The sequence below is a fragment of the Anser cygnoides genome, chromosome 5 (assembly GCF_040182565.1).
Source record: "Anser cygnoides isolate HZ-2024a breed goose chromosome 5, Taihu_goose_T2T_genome, whole genome shotgun sequence".
Taxonomy (NCBI): Eukaryota; Metazoa; Chordata; class Aves; order Anseriformes; family Anatidae; genus Anser; species Anser cygnoides.
The window spans coordinates 19,721,921-19,739,249 of NC_089877.1; the positions used below are offsets into that span (position 1 = coordinate 19,721,921).

At 51.1% G+C, this 17,329-nt stretch overlaps 1 long non-coding RNA gene across 1 annotated transcript; it reads left to right on the forward strand.

The window, feature by feature from the left end:
• The first annotated feature begins 10,549 nt into the window (after positions 1 to 10,549).
• Positions 10,550 to 16,982, forward strand: LOC136790929 (uncharacterized). The gene is made up of 4 exons (XR_010831827.1): positions 10,550 to 10,684; positions 11,829 to 12,419; positions 15,571 to 15,673; positions 16,736 to 16,982. It is a non-coding gene; the product is annotated as an uncharacterized lncRNA (long non-coding RNA).
• The last annotated feature ends 347 nt before the right edge of the window (positions 16,983 to 17,329 follow it).

The following is a 17,329-nucleotide window of genomic DNA, read 5'->3' on the forward strand; positions in this document are numbered from 1 at the left end:
TACACCCAAGTCCCTCCTGGGCTGGAGACCCCAGAGTTGAGCTGAGAAGTTTCTCTGCCCCTGAGTGAGTAGGGTAAGGGTAGGCAAGAGGTATGGAGGGGACAGACCTGGCACAGCTTACAGCAAGAGCCCAGCGAGGCATTCCTTACCATACGACAAAACGCTCAGCAAGAAGATGAGGGTTGCAGGTTGCAAAATGAGCAATTCCTCAGAGCCTGGGTGGTCCTGGGTGTGCTGGTGGGAGGTGGGGAGTGACTGCCTTTGCTTCACTTGGGGCTTGGTTTCTTTCTCTTGTTTTTCCTTCAGTTCTCCCAGTGTCCATGTTTGACGTGTGAGGTTTTCCTCTCTCTTGACTTTCTGTTATTTGGCCCCTTTCCTGCTGAGGGGGGAGCAAGAGAGAGAATGAGTGGGGCTCAGCCACCAGCTGGGGTGAACTCACCATGTATTGCCTTCTCCTTGGCCTTGAGGGCATCCTCTACCCTCTAGGTTATGGGGGCATTGCGCTGCAGCAAAGGTCTCCCTTGGAGCACACAGTGCCCGGCTTGCAGCAGGCAGATGATATCTCATGCCATTGTCTTGGGATCCGAGAGAATCACAACGAGATATTACTCCTCCAGGGATATTCAGAGGGCAGGCCTCGTGTTGCTGGAGGGCAGCCTCGTGTTGCTGTCACTCTCTACCACCCTCAGTCCCCCTGTACTTTCCTCCCGCCAGCCTCCACCCCCAAGAAGACTACGGTGCCACACATCGTGCCGCCCGTGAGCACGGAGAAGACCACCCCGGCCACGTCTGCCAGCAGCACCTCCAAGACGTCCGTGCCCAGCGAGGCCAGCCCCGCCAGCAGCCCAGCAGTGCCACTGCCAAGGACGCCGCCTGCCCCCAGCAGCCCTCTCAGCACCAGGCTGCCATCTGCCGCCCCTTCCACAGCCTCCTCCCCGTCGCCCCCAAGCTCCCGGCCAAAGCCCACGCCTACGACCCTGAGGCCCAAGCCCTCTCCCCCGAGGACCAGTGCTCCCACAGAGTCGCCTGCGTCCTCCGCACCCTCCACAGCCAGAACCAGCCCGCTGCCCTCGGCTGCGTCCTCCCCCTTCTCAACTGTGTCCTCAGCAGCACCGAGCTCCTCGCACCCAGGTAAGGCTCCCTCCTGCCCCTTCCTCTTCTCTGCTTGCCATTTATTGGGAAGACAAATGCCACTATTCTTTATATCCCTCTTTACTCCCCCTTCATCTCAACATTTATCACTGACCCTGATGTCAAATGGTTTGGGAACAGCCCCTGGGTGAGTTTGGGCCCCCTGTGCTGGCTGTGTCCCCTCCCAGCTCCTTGTGCGCCCCCAGGCTCCTCACGGGCAGGGCAGCATCAGAAGCAAAGTCCTTGACTCTGTGTGAGCACTGCTCAGCAGCAGCTGAAATGTCAGTATTTTCTCTACATTATGCCTATGCTATATCAAAAACACTTCACCACAGAGGCTATTTGATGAAAATGGAGTGTATCATAGCTGAAAAATATGACAGAGGGCCTCTCTCTTTCCCTCTCTGCTGTCCAACAAGTGGACAAGGATTAGAGAAGAGGTATGGAGGGGACAGAGCTTACCGCAAGAGCCCAGCGAGGCATTCCTTACCGTACAACAAAACGCTCAGCAAGAAGGTGATGGCTGCAGGTTTCAGAACGAGCCATTCCTCAGAGCCTGGGTGTGCTGGTGGGATGTGGGGAGTGATTGCCTTTGCTTCACTTCAGCATTGGTTTCTTTTCCTTGTTTTCTTTTTTCTTTAGTTCTTGCACCGTATGTGTTTTGATGAATGAGTTCTTCCTCCCTCTTGCTTTTTTTGTCAGCCCCCTTCCTCCTGAGGGGGAGCAAACGAGAGTGTGAGTAGGGCTTAGCAGGCTCTTGGGATGAAATCCTGATAGTGTGGTGTTGTGGTTTAACCCGGCCGGCAGCTAAGCACCACGCAGCCGTTCACTCACCCTCCCCTCCGTCTCAGGGATGGGGGAGAGAGTCAGAAACAAATGAAGCCTGTGGGATGAGATAAAGAAATTTTATTAGGACAGAAAAGAAAGGAAAAGTAATAACAGTGATAACAGTACTAGTACTAGTACCATGTACAAAGCAAGCGATGCAAAATGCAATTGCTCACTACCCGCAGACCGATGCCCAGCCTATCCCCGAGCAGCCGGTTCCCCCACACCGGCCAGCCCCCCACATAATTGTTCAGCATGACATCAGGTGGGATGGAAGACCCCTTTGGCCAGCTGGGGTCAGCTGGCCTGGGTCCGTCCCCTCCCAGCTCCTGCTGCACGCCCAGCCTGCCCGCTGGCAGGACAGTGAGAGAAGCTGAAAAGTCCTTGGCTTGGTGTAAGCACTGCTCTGCAACAATGAAAACACTGGTATGTTATCAACATTATTCCCATCCTAAATCCCAAACACAGCACCATACCAGCTACCAGGAAAATGAACTCTTTCCTAGCCAAAAGTAGGACATATGGCTGTCATTTTGGCTCCTCTTCCAGACAGAAGCAGAGGGTGCCGAGCTGCTGGAGGACAGCCTTGGGGCGCTGTCCTTGTGCCACCCTTGTGGGGAGAAGCAGGATGGGGAGGGGAAGGGCAGCAGCCCCTGGCCTATCCCTCCCTCTTGCCCAGCGAGACTCGGGGCTGCACGCTCCTACCTTCCTTGCCTTTGGGTCCGTCCTGGGGCACCTGCCCAGGGAACAGCGCTCCTGCTCTGCCTGCCCCTCCTGCCCTGCCACCCTCAGTCCCGCTGTGCTTTCCTCCCGCCAGCCTCCACCCCCGAAAAGACAACGGTGCCACACATCGTGCCGCCCGTGAGCACGGAGAAGACCACCCCGGCCACGTCTGCCAGCAGCACCTCCAAGACGTCCGTGCCCAGCGAGGCCAGCCCCGCCAGCAGCCCAGCAGTGCCACTGCCAAGGACGCCGCCTGCCCCCAGCAGCCCTCTCAGCACCAGGCTGCCATCTGCCGCCCCTTCCACAGCCTCCTCCCCGTCGCCCCCAAGCTCCCGGCCAAAGCCCACGCCTACGACCCTGAGGCCCAAGCCCTCTCCCCCGAGGACCAGTGCTCCCACAGAGTCGCCTGCGTCCTCCGCACCCTCCACAGCCAGAACCAGCCCGCTGCCCTCGGCTGCGTCCTCCCCCTTCTCAACTGTGTCCTCAACAGCGCCGAGCTCCTCGCACCCAGGTAAGGCTCCCTCCTGCCCCTTCCTCTTCTCTGCTTGCCATTTATTGGGAAGACAAATGCCACTATTCTTTATATCCCTCTTTACTCCCCCTTCATCTCAACATTTATCACTGACCCTGATGTCAAATGGTTTGGGAACAGCGCCTGGGTGAGTTTGGGCCCCCTGTGCTGGCTGTGTCCCCTCCCAGCTCCTTGTGCGCCCCCAGGCTCCTCACAGGCAGGGCAGCATCAGAAGCAGAGAAGTCCTTGACTCTGTGTGAGCACTGCTCAGCAGCAACAGAAATGTCAGCGTTTTCTCTACATTATGCCCATCTTATATGAAGAACACATCACCACAGAGGCCCTTGTTGATGAAAATTAACGGTATCACAGCTGAAAAACAGTGCAAAGGCCTTCTCTGCTTCTCTCTCGTGCATTCATAGAGTATTTGGGACAGGAAGGATCCTTCAAGATCACCTAATCCGAACCCCCTGCCATGGGCAGGGACACCTCCCACTAGACCAAGTTGCTCCAATCCCCATCCCAGCCAGCCTTAAGCACTTCCAGGGATGGGGCATCCCCAGCTTTTCACGGAATCACAGAATGGGTGAGGTCGGAAGGGAGCTCTGGAGGGCACCCAGTCCAACCTGCCCTGCTCAGCAGAGTCACCCAGAGCACTTGGCACAGGATTGCATCCAGGTGGTTCTGAATATCTCCAGAGCAACCTGGCTGGGCAACCGGTTCCCACGTTCACCCTTTGTTCACCAACCTTTTCACCCTCTCAGTACAGAAGTGTGTTCTCGTATTCAGCTGGAGTGTCCCGTGGTTCAGTTTGTGCCCGTTGCCTCTTGTCCTGTCACTGGGCACCACTGAAAAGAGCCTGGTCCCAACCTCTTGACACCCTCCCTTCTGGTGTTTACACACCCCAGTAAGCTCCCTCTCAGCCTTCTCTTCTCCACACTACACAGTCCAGGCTCTCACAGACCCTCCTTGTAGGACAGATGCTGCAGTCCCCTCCTCACCTTAGCAGCCCCCTCTGTTGGACTCAATCCAGGAGCTCCATGGCCTGCAGCGAGTTGCCCTTTCTGGGCAACCTGTTCCAGTGCCACACTCAGAGTAAAGACTCTTCCAAATAATCTAAGTTCATATTTAACTTTTTTTTTTTTTTTAAAACAATTCTTCTTTGTCCTATCACTCGACTCCCTGACAAAGAGTCCCTCTCCAGCTTTCCTGCAGCCCCCTTTAGGTACTATAAGGCCACAATAGGGTCTCCCCAGAGCCTTCTCTTCTCCAGGCTGAGCAACCCCAGCTCCCTCAGCCTGTCTTCATAGGAGAGGTGCTCTAGCTCTCCGGGCATCCTTACGGCCCTCCTCTGGAGTTGTTCTAATACACCCAAGTCCCTCCTGGGCTGGAGACCCCAGAGTTGAGCTGAGAAGTTTCTCTGCCCCTGAGTGAGTAGGGTAAGGGTAGGCAAGAGGTATGGAGGGGACAGACCTGGCACAGCTTACAGCAAGAGCCCAGCGAGGCATTCCTTACCATACGACAAAACGCTCAGCAAGACGATGAGGGTTGCACGGTTCAGAATGAGCCATTCCTCAGAGCCTGGGTGGTCCTGGGTGTGCTGGTGGGAGGTGGGGAGTGATTGCCTTTGCTTCACTTGGGGCTTGGTTTCTTTTTCTTATTTTTCCTTCCGTTCTTGCACCGTCTGTGTTTTGATGCTTGAGTTTTTCCTCTCTTTTGCCTTTCCACTTGTTGGCTCTTTTCCGAATGAAGTGGGAATAAGAGAGAATGAGTGGGGCTTAGCAGACATTTAGGATCAAATCATGAGAGTATGACCTTCATTTTAGCTCTTCTTCCAGGCAGTACCAGAGGGTGCTGAGCTGCTGGATGGCAGCCCTGGGGCGCTGTCACGCTCTGCCACCCTCAGTCCCCCTGTGCTTTCCTCCCGCCAGCCTCCACCCCCGAAAAGACAACGGTGCCACACATCGTGCCGCCCGTGAGCACGGAGAAGACCACCCCAGCCACGTCTGCCAGTAGCACCTCCAAGACGTCCGTGCCCAGCGAGGCCAGCCCCGCCAGCAGCCCAGCAGTGCCACTGCCAAGGACGCCGCCTGCCCCCAGCAGCCCTCTCAGCACCAGGCTGCCATCTGCCGCCCCTTCCACAGCCTCCTCCCCGTCGCCCCCAAGCTCCCGGCCAAAGCCCACGCCTACGACCCTGAGGCCCAAGCCCTCTCCCCCGAGGACCAGTGCTCCCACAGAGTCGCCTGCGTCCTCCGCACCCTCCACAGCCAGAACCAGCCCGCTGCCCTCGGCTGCGTCCTCCCCCTTCTCAACTGTGTCCTCAGCAGCGCCAAGCTCCTCGCGCCCAGGTAAGGCTCCCTCCTTCCTTCCCTCTGCTCCACGTGCCCTTTATTGGGAAGACAAATGCCACTATTCTTTATATCCTTCTTTACTCCCCCTTCATCTCAACATTTATCGCTTACCCTGACGTCAAATGGTTTGGAACAGCCCCTGGGTGAGTTTGGGCCCCCCTGTGCTGGCTGTGTCCCCTCCCAGCTCCTTGTGCACCCCCAGGCTCCTCACGGGCAGGGCAGCATCAGAAGCAGAGGAGTCCTTGACTCTGTGTGAGCACTGCTCAGCAGCAGCTGAAATGTCAGCGTTTTCTCTACATTATGCCTATGCTATATCAAACACAGAGGCTACGTGATGACAATGAACTGTATCACAGCTGAAAAATATGACAGAGGCCCTGTCTCTTTCTTGGCCCCTCAGCGAGTAGGCTCGAGGTGTGCATGAGGTATGGAGGGGACAGAGCTGGCAGAGCTTACCGCAAGAGCCCAGCGAGGCATTCCTTACCGTACAACAAAATGCTCAGCAAGAAGGTGATGGCTGCAGGTTTCAGAACGAGCCACTCCTCAGAGCCTGGGTGTGCTGGTGGGAGGTGGGGAGTGATTGACTTTGCTTCACTTCAGCATTGGTTTCTTTTCCTTGTATTTTTTTTTTCTTTAGTTCTTGCACCGTATGTGTTTTGATGAATGAGTTCTTCCTCCCTCTTGCTTTTTTGTCAGCCCCCTTCCTCCTGAGGGGGAGCGAACAAGAGTGTGAGTAGGGCTTAGCAGGCTCTTGGGATGAAATCCTGATAGTGTGGTGTTGTGGTTTAACCCAGCCGGCAGCTAAGCACCACGCAGCCGTTCACTCACCCTCCCCTCCGTCTCAGGGATGGGGGAGAGAGTCAGAAACAAATGAAGCCTGTGGGATGAGATAAAGAAATTTTATTAGGACAGAAAAGAAGGGAAAAATAATAACAGTGATAATAGTACTAGTACTAGTACTGTGTACAAAGCAAGTGATGCAAAATGCAATTGCTCACTACCCGCAGACCGATGCCCAGCCTATCCCCGAGCAGCCGGTTCCCCCACACCGGCCAGCCCCCCACATAATTGTTCAGCATGACATCAGGTGGGATGGAAGACCCCTTTGGCCAGCTGGTGTCAGCTGGCCTGGGTCCGTCCCCTCCCAGCTCCTGCTGCACGCCCAGCCTGCCCGCTGGCAGGACAGTGAGAGAAGCTGAAAAGTCCTTGGCTTGGTGTAAGCGCTGCTCTGCAACAATGAAAACACTGGTATGTTATCAACATTATTCCCATCCTAAATCCCAAACACAGCACCATACCAGCTACCAGGAAAATGAACTCTTTCCTAGCCAAAAGTAGGACATATGGCTGTCATTTTGGCTCCTCTTCCAGACAGAAGCAGAGGGTGCCGAGCTGCTGGAGGGCAGCCTTGGGGCGCTGTCCTTGTGCCACCCTTGTGGGGAGAAGCAGGATGGGGAGGGGAAGGGCAGCAGCCCCTGGCCTATCCCTCCCTCTTGCCCAGCGAGACTCGGGGCTGCACGCTCCTACCTTCCTTGCCTTTGGGTCCGTCCTGGGGCACCTGCCCAGGGAACAGCGCTCCTGCTCTGCCTGCCCCTCCTGCCCTGCCACCCTCAGTCCCCCTGTGCTTTCCTCCCGGCAGCCTCCACCCCCAAGAAGACAACAGTGCCACACGTCGTGCCGCCCGTGAGCACGGAGAAGACCACCCCGGCCACGTCTGCCAGCAGCACCTCCAAGACGTCCGTGCCCAGCGAGGCCAGCCCCGCCAGCAGCCCAGCAGTGCCACTGCCAAGGACGCCGCCTGCCCCCAGCAGCCCTCTCAGCACCAGGCTGCCATCTGCCGCCCCTTCCACAGCCTCCTCCCCGTCGCCCCCAAGCTCCCGGCCAAAGCCCACGCCTACGACCCTGAGGCCCAAGCCCTCTCCCCCGAGGACCAGTGCTCCCACAGAGTCGCCTGCGTCCTCCGCACCCTCCACAGCCAGAACCAGCCCGCTGCCCTCGGCTGCGTCCTCCCCCTTCTCAACTGTGTCCTCAGCAGCGCCGAGCTCCTCACACCCAGGTAAGGCTCCCTCCTGCCCTTCCCCCTGCTCTGCCTGCCCTTCCCAGTTCTCACCTTTCTTTGTACAGGGAATTGCGAACCCCTTGACAGCCACCCTCTGTGCCTGCTGCTTTTGGCATTGTCTCCCTGCAATCTGTGTCCCCTTTTTCAAGTCCTTTATCCCAACTTTTTTTGGTCAGCTTGATATCAAATGGTGTGGAATAGCTCGTGTGAATTTTGGCCACCTGCAGAATAAGGATTACAGTATCCTGGAATCCTAGAATTATCCAGGTTGGGAAAGACCTGAAAAATGATCTAATCCAACCTTTAACCTGGTACTGACAAATACACCACTAAACCATGCTACTACCTTCTACATGTACAGGTGTCTGGACGACTTCCCCTGACGGTGACTCCGCTTCCCTGGGCAGTCCGTTCCAGTGCCAAATAATTCTTTCCATAAAGAAATTTCTCCTAATACCCAATCTTAACCTCCTGTGGTACACCTTGTGGCCATTTCCCCTCATCTCATCACTTGGTGCTTGGGAGAAGAGCTCGATCCACATCTCGCTACAACCTCCTTTAAGGTCATTGTAGCGTGGTATAAGGTCTTCTCTGAGCCTCCTTTTCTTCAGGCTAAACAACCTCAGCTCTCTCAGCAGCTCCTCATAGGACCTGTACTCCAGGCCCCTCACCAGCTTTGTAGCCCTTCTCTGGACACTCTCCAGGCCCTCAATGTCCTTCTTGGAGTGAGGGGCCCAAAACTGAACACAGTAATCGAGGTGCGGCCTCAACCACAGCCGAGTACAGGGGGCAGTCACTTCCTTTGCCCTGCTGGCCACGCTTTTTCTGACACAAGCCAGGATGCCGTTGGCCTTCTTGGCCACCTGAGCCCACCGCTGGTATCATTCAGCCAGCTGTTGAACAATCCCCCCGGGTCTCTTCCCACTGGCATCTTTCCAGCCACTCTGCCCCCAGCCTGTAGCGCTGCTTGGGGTTGTTGTGCCCCAAGTGTAGGACCCGGCCCTTGCCCTTGTTGAACCTCACCTCGTTGGCCTCAGCCCATTGGCCCAGCCTGTCCTGATCCCTCCAGATCCCTCCTACCCTTGAGCAGATCAACACTTGCACCTAACTTGGTGTCGTCTGCAACCTGAGGGTGCACTCTATCCCCTCATCCAGATCACTGACCTTAAAGAGAACTGGCCCCAGTGCTGAGCCCTGGGGACACCACTTGTGACTGGCCACCAACTGGATTTACCTCCATTTACCACAACTCTTTGGGCCCGACTCTTTTAACCCATCGAAGCGTATACCCATCCAGGTCTTGGAATGCCAGATTCTTCAGGAGAAGGCAGTGGGAAACGGTGTCAAAAGCCTTCCTGAAGTCTAGGTAGACCACATCCCTCATCCACTGAGCACTTCAACTTGTAGAAGGAGATCAGGTTCATCAAGCAGGACCTGCCTTTGGTAAACCCATGCTGGCAGGGCCTGATCACCTGGGTGTCCTGCAAATGCTGTGTGATGGCACTCCAGATAATCTGCTCCACAAGCTCCCCCAGCACCAAGGTCACACTGACGGGCCTGTAGTTCCCCGGGTCCTCCTTCCAGCCCTTCTCGGAGCTGGGCGTCCCATTTGCTAGCCGCTGGTCAACGGGGCTGTCCCCTGGTAGCCAGGAGTGCTGGTAACTGATGGAAAGTGGCTTGGGGAGCACTTCTGCCAGGTCCCTAAGTACCCTTGGGGTGATCCCATCTGGCCCCAGAGACTTGAGGACATCTAAAAGTGGAGCAGAAGGTCGCTGAGCATTTCCTCGTGGAGTCTGAGGGGTCCGTTCTGCTCCCCGTCTCTAAAAACCACCTCAGGGGGCTGAGAACCTGTGGAACAACTGGGTTGAGTTGTTCAAAAGCAGAGAAGTCCTGGACTGTGAGTGAGCACTGCTCAGCAACACCTCAAACATCAATGTTTTCTCAACATTATGCACATCCGAAATCGAAAACACATCACCATAGACAATACTGTGATGAAAACGGAGTGTATCACAGCTGAAAACCATGAAAAGACCTTCTCTCTTTCTCTGTCTGCTCCCCAGCAAGTGGGCTCGGGGTGCGCATGAGGTATGGAGGGGACAGACCTGGCACAGCTTACAGCAAGAGCCCAGCGAGGCATTCCTTACCATACGACAAAACGCTCAGCAAGAAGATGAGGGCGGCAGGTTTTAGAATGAGCCCATTCCTCAGAGCCTGGGTGGTCCTGGGTGTGCTAGTGGGCGTTAGGGAATGATTGCCTTTGCTTCACTTTGGTGTTGGTTTCTTTTTCTTTTTTTTTTTTTCTCTTCAGTACTTGCACTTAGCAGGCTCTTGGGATGTAATCCAGCTCCTTTTCCAGGCAGTACCAGAGGGTGCTGTTTTTAAACGAGGTTTTCCTCCCTCTTCCTTTCTGGTTGTCAGCCCCCTTCCTGCTGAAGGGGAGCAAACAAGAGCGTAAGTTGGGCTTAGCAGGCTCTTGGGATGAAATAATGTCAAATAGTATGGCCTTCATTTTAGCTCCTTTTCCAGGCAGTAGCTGAAATGTCAGAGGGTGCTGAGCTGCTGGACCTTCTCTGTTTCTCTGTCTGGCAGCCCTGGGGTGCTGTCACCCTCTGCCACCCTCAGTCCCCCTGTGCTTTCCTCCCAGTCTGTGTTTTGATGCAGCCTCCACCCCCAAGAAGACAACGGTGCCACACGTCGTGCCGCCCGTGAGCACGGAGAAGACCACCCCGGCCACGTCTGCCAGCAGCACCTCCAAGACGTCCGTGCCCAGCGAGGCCAGCCCCGCCAGCAGCCCAGCAGTGCCACTGCCAAGGACGCCGCCTGCCCCCAGCAGCCCTCTCAGCACCAGGCTGCCATCTGCCGCCCCTTCCACAGCCTCCTCCCCGTCGCCCCCAAGCTCCCGGCCAAAGCCCACGCCTACGACCCTGAGGCCCAAGCCCTCTCCCCCGAGGACCAGTGCTCCCACAGAGTCGCCTGCGTCCTCCGCACCCTCCACAGCCAGAACCAGCCCGCTGCCCTCGGCTGCGTCCTCCCCCTTCTCAACTGTGTCCTCAGCAGCGCCGAGCTCCTCGCACCCAGGTAAGGCTCCCTCCTGCCATTCCTTCTGCTCTGCCTGCCCTTCCCAGTTCTCACCTTTATTACTATGATAAAATACAAACCCCTTGGTCGCCACCTGCCATGTCCGCTGCTTTTGGCATTTTCTCCCTCCGACCTGTGTCCTCTTTCCAAGATCTTTATCCCAACTTTTGTTGCTGAGCCTGATGTCAAACGGTGTGGAACAGCCCCTGGGTGAGTTTGGGCCACCCGTGCTGGATGTGTTCCTTCCCCGCTCCCTCTGCACCCCCAGACTCCTCACTGGCAGGGCAGCATCAGAAGCAGAGAAGTCCTTGACTCCATGAGCACTGCTCAGCCACACCTCAAACTTCAGTGTTTTCTAAATATTGTGCCCATCTTAAATTAATAACACATCCCCATAAAATGCTATTACGATGAAAATTAATGTTATTGTGGCTGTAAAGCATGACAAAGACTTTTGTTATTTCTGTCATCTCTCGAGCAAGGGGGCAAGGGTTGGAGAAGAGGTAGGGAGGGGACAGAGCTGGCACAGCTTACAGCAAGAGCCCAGCGAGGCATTCCTTACCGTACAACAAAACGCTCAGCAAGAAGATGAGGGTGGCAGGGTTCAGAACGAGCCATTCCTCAGAGCCTGGGTGGTCCCGGGTGTGTTGGTGGGAGGTGGGGAGTGATTGCCTTTGCTTGACTTGGGGGTTATTTTATTTTTCTTCAGGTCTTGCACTGCCTGCATTTTGATGCATGAGTGTTTTCTCTCTCTTACCCTTCTGGATGTTTTCCAGTTTCCTCCTGAGGATGAGCAAGTGAGGGGCTTAATGGGACTTAGTATTCAGCTGGAGTGAACTCACCTTAGGCTGGCCTTCGTTTTGGTTCTTCTTCCAGACAGAAGCAGAGGGTGCCGAGCTGCTGGAGGGCAGCCTTGGGGCGCTGTCCTTGTGCCACCCTTGTGGGGAGAAGCAGGATGGGGAGGGGAAGGGCAGCAGCCCCTGGCCTATCCCTCCCTCTTGCCCAGCGAGACTCAGGGCTGCACGCTCCTACCTTCCTTGCCTTTGGGTCTGTCCTGGGGCACCTGCCCAGGGAACAGCGCTCCTGCTCTGCCTGCCCCTCCTGCCCTGCCACCCTCAGTCCCCCTGTACTTTCCTCCCAGCAGCCTCCACCCCCAAGAAGACAACGGTGCCACACATCGTGCCACCCGTGAGCACGGAGAAGACCACCCCGGCCACGTCTGCCAGCAGCACCTCCAAGACGTCCGTGCCCAGCGAGGCCAGCCCCGCCAGCAGCCCAGCAGTGCCACTGCCAAGGACGCCGCCTGCCCCCAGCAGCCCTCTCAGCACCAGGCTGCCATCTGCCGCCCCTTCCACAGCCTCCTCCCCATCGTCCCCAACAAAGCCCATGCCTACGACCTTCATTCCCACTTTTACCTCCTCTGAGAGTACCACTTATTCCTCCCCCTCACCAAACACCACAGTTTCTTTTACTCCACGTGGTGAAACATTTTCAGTAGCACTTCCAACTTCTGTGTCTTCCAAATCCACTCCAGTTGTGATCCCAAGTGCGTTACCTACAACAACTGCGTTTGCTCCCAGTTTTGTTACCACTGCTTCTACAGAGATCCCTTCCATTGAGCAGACTTCTATCCGAACAACCACACTAACAACCAGGCGTACCACATCTTCTCTTTCTGTTACTTCTGAACTTTCAACATCCTTTTCTTCTGTTAGACCAGCTGCAGTACCACAAGGTAAAGTGTTTCTTTAGTTTATCCTGCTTTGTTGCTTAGTACATCTTTCGTTTCATACGTATTAATTTTTGAGACATTACATATTCTTTTGCTATGTCACATTTTGCTTGTACACATTGACTGTATCTTTCACTTTTATCATTACTGCGTTTTGTTTTTTAATACATATAGTCGTGTCGGTGTCTTTGTTTTCGTAACAGCAGCTTCCTGCAATGTTTTGATGCATACACTAAAAACATGAATTAAGGCTGACAGGACACTTACCAGAGAGAAAGTCATAGGATCAATTTCAGTTTAAAAATCTTATTTTAATGGTGTAAGAAAGATACTGCTTATTTGAACAGACTATTGCCTTACCTCATTCTACAGTCCTTGTATTAACTCTCATATGCTTATTGAACATGCTTTTTTTGAATGTTTTGTGATACCTTCTCCACAGGATCATTTTTTCCAGTGTTGTCTAGGTCCAGTGATAGTATTTCACACCTCTGCATAAATAAAACCTAGCTGTTTTGGACTGAAGAATAGCACACTCTTTACAATTCTTCATAACTTTTAAGAAGGGAGGTGCACAGAGCAGCATCACTCTTACTGGTTAGATCTGAAGCTTTCCTACTTCATAACTTACAGTGCTGGAGTCAGGAACGCTGGTGTGAGTGTACAGAGGTACCTAGTTTCTGCTCCTGGTAACGGGCAGTGAGGCAGTTTTCATTCGGCACCTCCTAGGGTATGCATTAACCCTTCTAAGAATAAACTGAAATGAACAGTGCATATTTCAATCTGTGAATGGAAGTAGAATTTCCTGTGTAGTTTGTTGTTTTTTTGTTTGGTTGGTTGTTTTGTTTTTGGTGGTGGTGTTTTATAGATGTTTATATGTCTTAATTGCTGTTTTTATGTTTTGTTTTGTTTTTTTTTTTATATATTTTTATATGTCTTAACATTGCTGTTTGAGGACCCAGGGAGAAATTAACAATTTCAGCTACTTCCTGCATTCCCTTTTGGTTTAGTTCCACAAAGAAAGGAGAAATGATCTGGAAAGTATACCGCAACCATATCATACTGCTTTCTTTTCCTGTAACTGTTCCTTCTCCACTATCATGCACCGCTTTCTCTAGCCATTGTCCGTTTTGTTTGTTTAATTCCTAAAGAAAGGGAACTTCACCTCCAACATGTTACTGCCTTCACTTGCCTTATCTTTTTCAAGAATTATGGCCTCATATGTCTGCCCTTTTCTACACTGCTTGATAACAAGATTATAAGATATACATTTGTTTGAAGCATTCAAAATTTTTCACAAAGCTATTTGCCATTTCCTTAGCTGCTATGAATCTTCACATGCAGTCTGCCATTCCTTCATTATGATCAGAGCAACTGAACCATAAACTTATCACTAACAGCAACAAAATTTGAACAAAGTAGAACGCCACGCTCAAGTCATCCCAACGGTCATCTGTCAGGTCTCACTGCATAAAACCGATTTACACACAGGATCCCCAAAAGTCAACTAAGGAAACTATTTGCAGTTAGTTAACTGCTCTCAAATAGTGATGTGACTCAATGCATAACAGTGGGCGCAATCACCTTAGCGGACCCTTCCATCCCTGTCTCCTCCGTTAACTTTGTCAGCAGAGAGCAGCTCATCCAGGTCAGCCAGCTCAGCCACAAGGAAGGGCAGAATTGTGCAGTGGGAGCACGCCCAGAAGCAAGCACGTGAATGCACAGTCTGTCCTTCATCTCACTGCTACACAAATAATGCAGTATCAAACAGCTTTTTTCCTTTTTTTTTTTTTTAATAGTAGAAACCAGAATTGAATGAATGTGTGAGCATCAGAAAATGGCAGTTTGACACAAGAAGATAGGATTCTTTCCATTGTGCCACTATCTTTGGCCCTTCTTTCCCTGCATCCTCACAAATTTCACCTCGCAGAATGGGAATCCAATTAGGAACTCCCCTAAGCAGAATGGCTTTCCCTCATATTCCCAAATATATGTATGTTTTGGTGCCTGCTTTGGCTTTTATTCGCATTCATTTTTGGAGATAGCTCTTTAGATTTCTGCCTTCCCAACCATACCATTACCAGGTTTGGTCATTGCTGTTAACAGGCAGTGCCTCCTGGGGTTCAATTCCTAAGTTCAGAGTTGCGTACAAATTCTCCTTTCTCTGCATGTTTTTCTGCCCTCAACTGAGCAATTCACATACTTGTCAGTCTCACAGATTAACAATACCTTTCAGTCTAGAAAGGAAGGTTAGAGCTTCTCTTACCAACTTTACTAGATACAGGCAGAGGCACATTACTGAGGTGTGCCATTAGCTGCCTTTTTCTAAACCCCCTACAATGTAACTGAGCCCCCCCCCCCCCAACAGTTGGGTTTCATCCATAACCTGCCTCAAGCTGGGAACCTGAATGCGCTCGACAGAGCACACTACAGGACCAGTGTGAGGTGCATAAGCTGCCTTCAGAGTATTCTTCACGTTAAGGGGTACAAACCACAAACTTTAACCTCTTCAGCTCTTTTGAAAACTTTGCTTCATATGACGCCCAGTGTCTTGCTTCAAGTCAGATGACCAGAAAAAGTGCAAGATCAGTACATAACACCATTACCTTCCAAACAGCATTATGCATTCTATTTAGAGATCTAAATTATGAAATTTTGGCTTACATTATTAAAAAAATTTATAAAATATGCCTAGAAATAAATAAATCCTTAAAATGAGCTAATTAAGCATTTTTCAAGGAAGTCACATCTATTACCAAGTCTGTGAACCAGAAATAATTCCGCTGGAATTAGCCAGCTGATGGTTTTATTCGCACCTTTGCTTTCTCATCAGTGGATTAGGGCTTTTTCCTCCTGGACTTAATTTGCACTCTATTATTAACAGATTTTTCTTTTTTTTTTCCTCCTCATTTCTACTTCCAGCTGTATGCATTTTCATAGTTATCCTGCTATGTCACCATCTCACACAGTTTCAATTTCTAGCGTAAAACCTTCTCTTGCTGTGTTACTTGTGACTTGTCAATCCCCCTTCAGTCCCTCTGAAGTCATGCAATAAGAACGGTTTTCCAGGAAACTGAGTACAGAGGCTTTTGGCATCCATCAAAAGTCACACTAGAAGACTAAGATACATATTTTTTTTTTTAATGTTTAACAGAGGATTGCCTAAAAGTCGAATATGAAGAAAAAATAACTTACAAAGGCTGTTCTGCTAATATCACTTTGAGCCGATGTGAAGGATCGTGTCCATCTTCAACAAAGTAAGGATACTTGAGAGCTTCTATATCATAAATACACCGAAGTTGTTTCTTATCTGTGAATACTGATATTTGTCAACTACCTCTCCTTTATAATTCAGTGCGAAAAATCTGTGTGGTATTTATCTAGCAATAGTGTGGCGCTATAGGCCAGCTGGCTAGAACTAGCACTAATACAGGTCAATTAGTCTGTAGAAATCTACAGTTTAAACAGGGAATGTCTCCTCACTTAAGTTTTTTTTTTTTTTTAAAGATGTCAATACTTTTTTTTTTTTTTAAACAATAGTCAGACTACCAATAACTACTTTCCAAAAATCAAGAATGTAACCCAAAATATTCATCCCACCTAAATCCTTAAGGTCATTCCCATTGCCTCTCAATGTCCTCCAGTTATTTCACAGGGATGCTTTACAGCTACAAATGTGATGTTTCTCCAATTCTGCTTACTCAAACAGGGAATGACAGCTTCAATAAAACTAAACTCTGCTTGCAGTACTATTACAGAGTTCACATTTATTTGGGAAAAAAGTTAAAAGTAATTGCATGCACTGCTTGCTGGGAATGAATATGTTCCAGAATAGGAAAACAATGAAGTGTTTTGCTTTTACCATAACCAATTTAAATTAATCCTGAAGCTAAGAGCTAGGTGAGCTCAGCTGTCCCCCAGCATTTTGAAAACTGATGATCACCTTTGTGTCTTCAGTTTTAAAAAGGGCTGTTAAACCTAGAGGAAGGTGTTTAAAAAAAAAAAAAGCTGCTAAGGTTTATCACAATCACTACAAGAAAGCTGCCATTAAAAAGAAAAGTTTTGTTCTTACTGGAAACCATACAGACTTTTCTCTCATTTACAGATATTCTTACCTAAATACCTTTTCCATACAAGCCCAAAGGATTGGCTTATTTCACTTTTTATGCATCTTGCAGTGCTGCTTAACGGCACGGCGCCAGCTGGATGAACTGCTTCTGCACACCTTGCACGACTGTTCAATTCACAAAATACAATCCTGACCAAAACCTAAAAAGTTGTATCCAAGTCATAACCGATCCTCCCTCTCTTCCAAACAGGTTGAATGCTGAGACCATGGAGGTCACCACAGCGTGCGGCTGTTGTAGGCCACTTCGACTTTATAAGAAGGAATTCCAACTACCATGCGAAGACCCAGATAACCCCAGGAAAAGGCTCATTACGGAAATCACTGTGTTTGGTGGCTGTGTCTGCAACTTTGACACCTGCATACAATAGCCAGACCTCCAGATAGATTCAGATACAGTTGTTTTTTGTTTTTTTAATTTTATTAAATGCTAATTACAACTACATACTTCCACAGCAATTGCTCTCGTTGCTGGGAGTTCTTTTGTATTGATTATATGGTTAGCCTTGCAGAGAGGCTTCCTGAGCAGCTACCTGGAGTGTCAATGAAGTTAACTAAATGATAAATTATTCCTAATCTTGAGGGGAGGGGAAGGGGTAGGGAAGAAAAAGAATGGGCAGGGGTTGGGAGTGACAACGTCAGAGACTGTCTGGCCATGCTCAGGGTGATATGTAACTAGAGGCTGAAAACTGGCCTGTGCACTGTGCAATAACAGAAATTTGACTTCCAAATAAAGTAGAAGGAATTGAATTTGTTAAAATTGTTTCTCATTGTCTGGCCAATTATT